The sequence below is a fragment of the Schistocerca nitens genome, chromosome 6 (assembly GCF_023898315.1).
Source record: "Schistocerca nitens isolate TAMUIC-IGC-003100 chromosome 6, iqSchNite1.1, whole genome shotgun sequence".
Lineage (NCBI taxonomy): Eukaryota > Metazoa > Arthropoda > Insecta > Orthoptera > Acrididae > Schistocerca > Schistocerca nitens.
Genome location: NC_064619.1, coordinates 582,443,688 through 582,452,688, shown reverse-complemented (window position 1 = coordinate 582,452,688; position 9,001 = coordinate 582,443,688). Strand labels below are relative to the sequence as shown.

The 9,001-nt window shown below is 47.1% G+C and overlaps 1 pseudogene; it reads left to right on the top strand.

Annotated features, from left to right (window-relative positions):
• The first annotated feature begins 1,532 nt into the window (after positions 1-1,532).
• LOC126191929 (5S ribosomal RNA) lies at positions 1,533-1,650 on the top strand (annotated as a pseudogene).
• Positions 1,651-9,001: the final 7,351 nt, after the last annotated feature.

Sequence of the window (9,001 nt, the reverse complement as noted above, 5' to 3'; positions counted from 1 at the left end):
CCTGAAGTGTCGTTGCACTGTTATGACTGACTGACGTGAGTGCATTTCAAGCACGACATACGCTTTCTCGGCTCCTGTCGCCATTTTGTCTCACTGCGCTCTCGAGCGCTCTGGCGGCAGAAACCTGAAGTGCGGCTTCAGCCGAACAAAACTTTATGAGTTTTTCTACGTGTCTGTAGTGTGTCGTGACCATATGTAAATGAATGGAGCTACAGTGAATTTATGAAATCGCTTCAATCATTTGCAATAGCCCTGTATATTCCGCCCTATGGAAGACACCTTTCAAATTTTGTTTTATCCAGACATGTTTCAGCTCTTTTTGTGCTATCTTCAGAGGGCTGCTTTGTTTCCTTTCTTACACGAAGCTACTGAATGTTTATGTTGGTAACTGCGATCCTGCTACACAGTCTACAACTTGTCATAGCTTTGATGCTGTGCTGTTACAACACGTAATGACGGTGAAAACACTGTGCAACCTCGAAAAATCGCCGAAAATCCTGTGAAACGACAAAAGAAGTAAAATCAGTACGTTACTATGCCACAAACAAAGTAGACGATCACCACAACATCACAGCAATGACAAGTTGTAGATTGTGTAGCAGGCTCACAATTACCAACATAAACATTCAATAGCTTCGTGTAAGAAAGGAAACAAAGTACCCCATTGAAGGCAGCACTAAAAGAGCTGAAACATGTCATGGTAAAATAAAACTCGAAAGGCGGAATTCCTCATACAATTTTATTAGCAAGCGTGGAAATAAGAAGAACAGTAACACCACACGTGAGGATTCTCTACCGCCCAGATTCGCACATTGTGTCTGTTCACTTCACCATTAAGAAAAAATGTTGCTTCATCACTGAAAACAAGTTTCGCACTGAACGCATCCTCTTCCATGAGCTGTTCCAACCGCGCCGAAAATTCGTAAGTAAAATATTCGTAAGTGTTCCAGGGATCGGGAGATGGTGGCTGAGTGCGGAAAAGGAGAATAAGAGGAGAGTTAGAGTAATTTCATAGTTTAATTTGGGTTGGTTGAGGTTTCGTGTCGAGGAGGGTAAGCGCATGAGGAAATCGGAATAGAGTTTTCAGGCATCTGCACAGAGAGGGAGGGAGGGTGTTATGGAATTTTGAGTAGCAGACGAAACAACATTATCAGTGGTGTTAAATGATCTTGACCTCAGCCTAATAGGTGAGATGGAATGCGAATCAATTTCTCTACTTCAAACCAACCCACGAGTGTCTGAAAGAGGAGTTTTACAACGTTACCACTTGCTTTGGTCATAAGCTTGTTCTCGTTAGCCGTCCTTACACGGCCGGCCGCTATGGCCGAGAGATTCTATTCGCTTCAGTCTGGAACCGCGCTGCTGCTACAGTCGCAGTTTCGAATCCTGCCTCGGGCATTGATGTGTGTGATGTCCTTAGGTTGGTTAGACTTAAATAGTTCAAAGTCAAGGGAACTGATGACCTCAGATGTTAAGTCCCATAGTGCTTCGAGCCATTGGAACATTTTTTGAACCTCCTTACACAGCTATCTAGTAACGGCCTTGCCGCAGTGGATACACCGGTTCCCGTGTGATCACCGAAGTTAAGCGCTGTCGGGCGTGGTCGGCACTTGGATGGGTGGCCATCCAGGCCGCCATGCGCTGTTGCCATTTTTCGGGGTGCACGCAGCCTCGTGATGCCAATTGAGGAGCTACTCGACCGAATAGTAGCGGCACTGGTCAATAATACCATCATAACGACCGGGAACGCGGTGTGCTGACCCCACGCCCCTCCTATCCGCATCCTCCACTGAGGATGACACGGCGGTCGGATGGTCCAGGTAAGCCACTAGTGGCCTGAAGACGGAGTGCTCTTTTTTTTTTTCACAGCTGTTTACCCACTATGAGATTTTCACTCTGCAGCGGAGTGTGCGCTGATATGAAACTTCCTGGCAGATTAAAACTGTGTGCCCGATCGAGACTCGAACTCGGGACCTTTGCCTTTCGCGGGCAAGTGCTCTACCAACTGAGCTACCGAAGCACGACTCACGCCCGGTCTCACAGCTTTACTTCCGCCAGTATCACGTCTCCTACCTTCCAAACTTCACAGAAGCTCTCCTGCGAACCTTGCAGAACTAGCGCACACTCCGCTGCAGAGTGAAAATCTCATTCTGGAAACATCCCCCAGGCTGTGGCTAAGCCATGTCTCCGCAATATCCTTTCTTTCAGGAGTGCTATTTCTGCAAGGTTCGCAGGAGAGCTTCTGTAAAGTTTGGAAGGTAGGAGACGTGATACTGGCGGAAGTAAAGCTGAGAGACCGGGCGTGAGTCGTGCTTCGGTAGCTCAGTTGGTAGAGCACTTGCCCGCGAAAGGCAGAGGTCCCGAGTTCGAGTCTCGGTCGGGCACACAGTTTTAATCTGCCAGAATGTTTACCCACTGTTTGCCGTCTCAAAGAACCACGATAAAACTCTTCCTCACCCTGACTTGACTCTGACTTGTCTCTGCTCGGCGTTGTAGTTCAGTAGCAGTGTCCCGCGCTGAGCGGTCGAACGGTCTGAAAACCTGTATTTACTCTGCTCAGACGACTGCTGGACGCGCCACTGCTGGTTAACTACTCGCGCTGTTTAATACTGCGGCTGGGCCAGTAACTGGCAGTCCACAGCCCAGAAGCTGGACAGTAATTGGCAGACTGCCTGCCCGGGGCGCCCAGCGTAGCTCCTGGCGCCGCTGAGAGACGCACCGGCCGGCTCCATTTGTTCCAGTTCGCGATATTTACTTCGTAAAGAGAGCGCGGGGCAGCGGCAGTAATCAGCTGTATCTGACAGACAGATGTGGGTAGCGACAACCTCTGGTTTGCTGGCAGGTGCGCTGTTTCCGAGCGTATGTACATACCAGTGTCTACGAGCTTGTTACGGCTGTCGAATAGACAGCTCTCGTTAGCATCCCAGATCACATACACCTTAAGAATTTCCCTGAATAATGGAAATCAACAATTTTACTCTACGCTCATGTCTCCGTCACAAATTATCGGTCTATACTTAACACAAGGTACATCCTCTACATCTACATACACTGAAGTGCCAAAGAAACTGGTACACCTACCTAATAACGTGTAGGGCCCGCGCGAGCACGCAAAGTGCCGCAACACGACGTGGCATGGACTCGACTAATGTCTGAAGTAGTGCTGAACGGAACTGACACCATGAATCCTGCAGGGTTGTCCATAAATCCGTAAGAGTACGAGAGGGTACTGATCAGAACATGACGTTGAAAAACATCCCAGATATGCTCAATAATGCTCATGTCTGGGAGTTTGGTGGCCGGTGGGAGTGTTTAAACTCAGAAGGGTGTTCCTGGAGTCACTCTGTAGCAATTCTGGACTTGTGGAGTGTCGTATTGTCCTTCTAGAATTACCCAAGTCCGTCGGAATGCACAATGGGCATGAAAGAATGCAGGTTGGTTCAAATGGCTCTGAGCACTATGGGACTTAACAGCTGTGGTCATCAGTCCCCTAGAACTTAGAACTACTTAAACCTAACCAACCTAAGGACATTACACACATCCATGCCCGAGGCAGGATTCGAACCTGCGACCGTAGCGGTCACGCGGCTCCAGACTGAAGCGCCTGGAAACGCACGGCCACAACGGCCGGCAAAGAATGCAGGTGATCAGACAGGATTCTTACGTACGTGTCACCTGTCAGAGTCGTATCTATACGTATCTGGGGTGCCATATCACTCCAACTGCGCACCCCCCACACCATTACCGAGCCTCCACCAGCTTGAACACTCCTCTGCTGACATGCAGGGTCCACGGATTCATGAGGTTGTCTCCATACCCGTACACGCCCATCCGCTCGATACAATTTGAAACGAGACTCGTCCGACCAGGCAAGATGTTTCCAGTCCTCAACAGTCCAATGTCGGTGTTGACGGGCCCAGGCGAGGCGTAAAACTTTGTATCGTGCAGTCATCAAGGGTATACGAGTGGGCCTTCGGCTCCGAAAGACCCCATAGATGATGTTTCGTTGAATGGTTCGCACGCTGACACTTGTTCATGGCCCAGCATTGAAATCTGCAGCAATTTGCGGAAGGGTTGCACTTCTGTCACGTAGAACGATACTCTGTAGTCGTCGTTGGTCCCGTTCTTGCAGGATCTTTTTCGGCTGCAGTGATATCGGATATTTGATGTTTCACCAGATTCCTGATAGTCACGGTACACTATTGAATTGGTGGTACGGGAAAATCCCCTCTCATCGCTAACTCGGAAATGCTGTGTCTCATCGGTCGTGCGCCGACTATAACACCACGTTCAAACTACACTCCTGGAAATTGAAATAAGAACACCGTGAATTCATTGTCCCAGGAAGGGGAAACTTCATTGACACATTCCTGGGGTCAGATACATCACATGATCACACTGACAGAACCACAGGCACATAGACACAGGCAACAGAGCATGCACAATGTCGGCACTAGTACAGTGTATATCCACCTTTCGCAGCAATGCAGGCTGCTATTCTCCCATGGAGACGATCGTAGAGATGCTGGATGTAGTCCTGTGGAACGGCTTGCCATGCCATTTCCACCTGGCGCCTCAGTTGGACCAGCGTTCGTGCTGGACGTGCAGACCGCGTGAGACGACGCTTCATCCAGTCCCAAACATGCTCAATGGGGGACAGATCCGGAGACCTTGCTGGCCAGGGTAGTTGACTTACACCTTCTAGAGCACGTTGGGTGGCACGGGATACATGCGGACGTGCATTGTCCTGTTGGAACAGCAAGTTCCCTTGCCGGTCTAGGAATGGTAGAACGATGGGTTCGATGACGGTTTGGATGTACCGTGCACTATTCAGTGTCCCCTCGACGATCACCAGTGGTGTACGGCCAGTGTAGGAGATCGCTCCCCACACCATGATGCCGGGTGTTGGCCCTGTGTGCCTCGGTCGTATGCAGTCCTGATTGTGGCGCTCACCTGCACGGCGCCAAACACGCATACGACCATCATTGGCACCAAGGCAGAAGCGACTCTCATCGCTGAAGACGACACGTCTCCATTCGTCCCTCCATTCACGCCTGTCGCGACACCACTGGAGGCGGGCTGCACGATGTTGGGGCGTGAGCGGAAGACGGCCTAACGGTGTGCGGGACCGTAGCCCAGCTTCATGGAGACGGTTGTAAATGGTCCTCGCCGATACCCCAGGAGCAACAGTGTCCCTAATTTGCTGGGAAGTGGCGGTGCGGTCCCCTACGGCACTGCGTAGGATCCTACGGTCTTGGCGTGCATCCGTGCGTCGCTGCGATCCGGTCCCAGGTCGACGGGCACGTGCACCTTCCGCCGACCACTGGCGACAACATCGATGTACTGTGGAGACCTCACGCCCCACGTGTTGAGCAATTCGGCGGTACGTCCACCCGGCCTCCCGCATGCCCACTATACGCCCTCGCTCAAAGTCCGTCAACTGCACATACGGTTCACGTCCACGCTGTCGCGGCATGCTACCAGTGTTAAAGACTGCGATGGAGCTCCGTATGCCACGGCAAACTGGCTGACACTGACGGCGGCGGTGCACAAATGCTGCGCAGCTAGCGCCATTCGACGGCCAACACCGCGGTTCCTGGTGTGTCCGCTGTGCCGTGCGTTTGATCATTGCTTGTGCAGCCCTCTCGCAGTGTCCGGAGCAAGTATGGTGGGTCTGACACACCGGTGTCAATGTGTTCTTTTTTCCATTTCCAGGAGTGTAACTTAAATCTTGATAACCTGCCATTGCAGCAGCAGTAACCTATGTAACAACTGCGCTGCTGCTACGGTCACAGGTTCGAATCCTTCCTCGGGCATGGATGTGTGTGATGTCCTTAGGTTAGTTAGGTTTAAGTAGTTCTATGTCTAGGGGACTGATGACCTCCCATAAGTCCCATAGTGCTTAGAGCCATTTGAACCATCTTATATATGCGTTGCCGACCGCAGCGCCGTATTGTGGCTGTTTACATAGCTCTGTATTTGAAAACGCATTGCTATACCAGCTTCTTTGGGGTCATTTCCTTTTCCGTTCCACTCGTAAACAGAACGAGGGAAAAACGACTGTCTATGTGCCTCCAGACGAGCTCTAATCTCCATAACTTATCTTCACGGTCCTCGCGCGAAATGTACATTGGCGCCCATAGAATCGATCTGTAGTCGGCCTCAAATGCCGATTGCATAAATTTTGTCAATAGTGCTCCTCGAACAGAACGTCGCTTCCATCCACGGATTCCCATCTGAGTGACCGAAGCATCTCCGTAATACTTGCGTGTTGTTCGAAACTACCAGTAACAAATCTAGCAGCCTACCTCTGACTTGCTTCGCTGTCTTTCTTTAATCCGACCGAGCTAGACGCCATTCCTCAAAGCAACTAGAAGTTTTGTCTATCTTACATTTTAATTGTAGATGCAGGCAGCCGACCTAAAGGATACCAGTGCGTGTCAAATAAATCCGAGCAGCACATCTTAACAGAACTTCTGCATTCGAGAGAATGAGAAACAAAATCATGTACAAAAAAAATTGAATGATAATATTTTTTTCATTTGTCCACGCCTTACCGCGCATTCATAATTAATGTCTTTGCCGACGCTTATGGTCGATCGCTCTTTCACTTTTTGTTTGTAATCAATTTTAACGTTACCATAAAGGGGGGTTTTTCACCATGTACCTACACAATTGCCCCCACACTGACGTTGACATGGTATGGAGACGTACAGTGTTTTTGTATGTGCATAACTTATATTTATATTCGCCGATTGTGGTCGATGCCCTTTATTTGTGTTGCTTCTCTTTTATTTAGTGGAATGAATATGTCAACTTGTACTATGTATATTAGAGTTCTACAAGAAATTAAAAGATTATATACATAATAAGATAGTCCATTACATACTTGAACTGCTACGGTCGCAGGTTCGAATCCTGCCTCGGGCATGGATGTGTGTGCTGTCCTTAGGTTAGTTAGTCCTAAGTAGTTCTAAGTTCTAGGGAACTGATGACCTCGGATGTTAAGTCCCATAATGCTCAGAGCCATTTGAACCATATTTGAATTTAGCACGCTGACAGTAATGTCTAGTTTGCTTCGGTCTCGCAGCTGGGTTTCGCACTTTCGTACTACAGGTTTGACGGCTAATAAGTGGTCGCTAATGGTAAACATGTTAGTTGCTACCGTCGCACGTGCGTGCACTCGTTTTCTTAGTGTTGATTTCACATTGAGTGTCACACTTTCACCTCAGTATCACATATTGAAGAACTGCCGTGGCGGTTGTCTTCATTCTGGGTGCAGTGGGAGTGTGCTTGTTGTTCAAAATCCGACGCTGTGGCACAAGATCCATGTTTGCTACCGTCGCACGTGCGTGCACTCGTTTTCTTAGTGTTGATTTCACATTGAGTGTCACACTTTCACCTGAGTATCACATATTGAAGAACTGCCGTGGCGGTTGTCTTCATTCTGGGTGCAGCGGGAGTGTGCTTGTTGTTCAAAATCCGACGCTGTGGCACAAGATCTCCATTTTCACGGCCCAGGCGTCATTATTACCCGTCGTACCCTCATTTTGAGCGGAGAGAACCCTGACCAACAGCATTCGCCGACGAGGTAACTACTGGCTCGAACAACTATAATTCACCTATTAATGTATCAAGCGTTGTTAGCCACGATGCTCAGAAATTATTTCTTTGTTAATGTCACCACACTTGACTGTCTTCTTGTTGAAAAACACATATAGCCGTCCAAAAAACTGTATAAATTGCTTGTATTTTAAGTTCAATCCTTCACATGGAGTTTGGTTTCCTATGAAAATTCGTACAAGCATTGAGTTACAACAATACACTTAAGATGATAGCTTATACCTATGGCTGACATTCCATCCACCGCTTATACTACGAAAACAAATTTCTTACGTTTCAAAACCTCATAAATTTTTCATTACCTGGATTCTGTTACTGCAGTTTGTCTGGTAGTTTTATCTTCAATTCGTTCATATCACATATACAAATTAATTACATAACACATTGTTAGGGTATAATATAAGCATATGATATATATGTACTTCATTTTATAGATAGGCTTTTATCATTTATGGGAGCTCATTTGTTCCCTAGGTAGAGGAGGGAGAAAAACATTCGAAATAGGACTAAAACATTACGCATTGCTGGCCTAACTGCGCTTGGCTCCGCCCTCTTTGTTCGGGAGGGAAGAAAGGAAATACTCATCTACTGGGTCAAGGATTTATGAGGAAATGTTACTCGTATAATCATGGACTAATTGCTAAGGAACTTTTATTTCATGGAAATAATGTGTGCTGACTAATCATTCACGTAGTATCATGTTGTTTCTTGATGAACTAGTGCTGTTTATTTCAATTCACGTGTAGCTTAGTGTGAGATATGAATAAGTTTTAACCATCGTAGACTTGTCTTTCTCGAATACCTGGAAATGTCATTATTCAAGCTTTCATGTGACACGATAAAAATTAATTGGTTTTTGTAAAATCACATGCTTAAATGTTTATGTGTACCCTGCAGCGAATAGGTACTGGTAAATGTCACGGAGAAATGCTCTGAAAATGCGTATTTTATTTTTCATTTGCCCTGTGATTTTTCATTTGCCCTGTGACCTTTGTTTAGTCGAGGTGCGGCCCTTTTCTTCATTTGGTACCTGCTACTTTCGACGCAATTCTCTTCTTCTGCGCCGTGACGATGCCCTGGTCGCTGCAAGAAAAAAACTTAAAACTAACTGCATTACGTAGCTCGGTGGCCACTGATAAATTTGGTCATTTCCATTCTTTGTTTAAATTCATAGACATTCGTTTATTCTGTTACCCTTTATGATCATTTATTCTCCAAAGAAAATTATTTTACATTTCTTACGGTATTTTATTGTATCTCCTTAGCTTACACGTCTCATATATTTTTTCATAATGCTTCCTTTTGCTTGTAAATATGTTGTATATAGCTTGGTATTTAATTAAATTTCTGTGTGCATGTATTAATAGGTTTCTTAGTC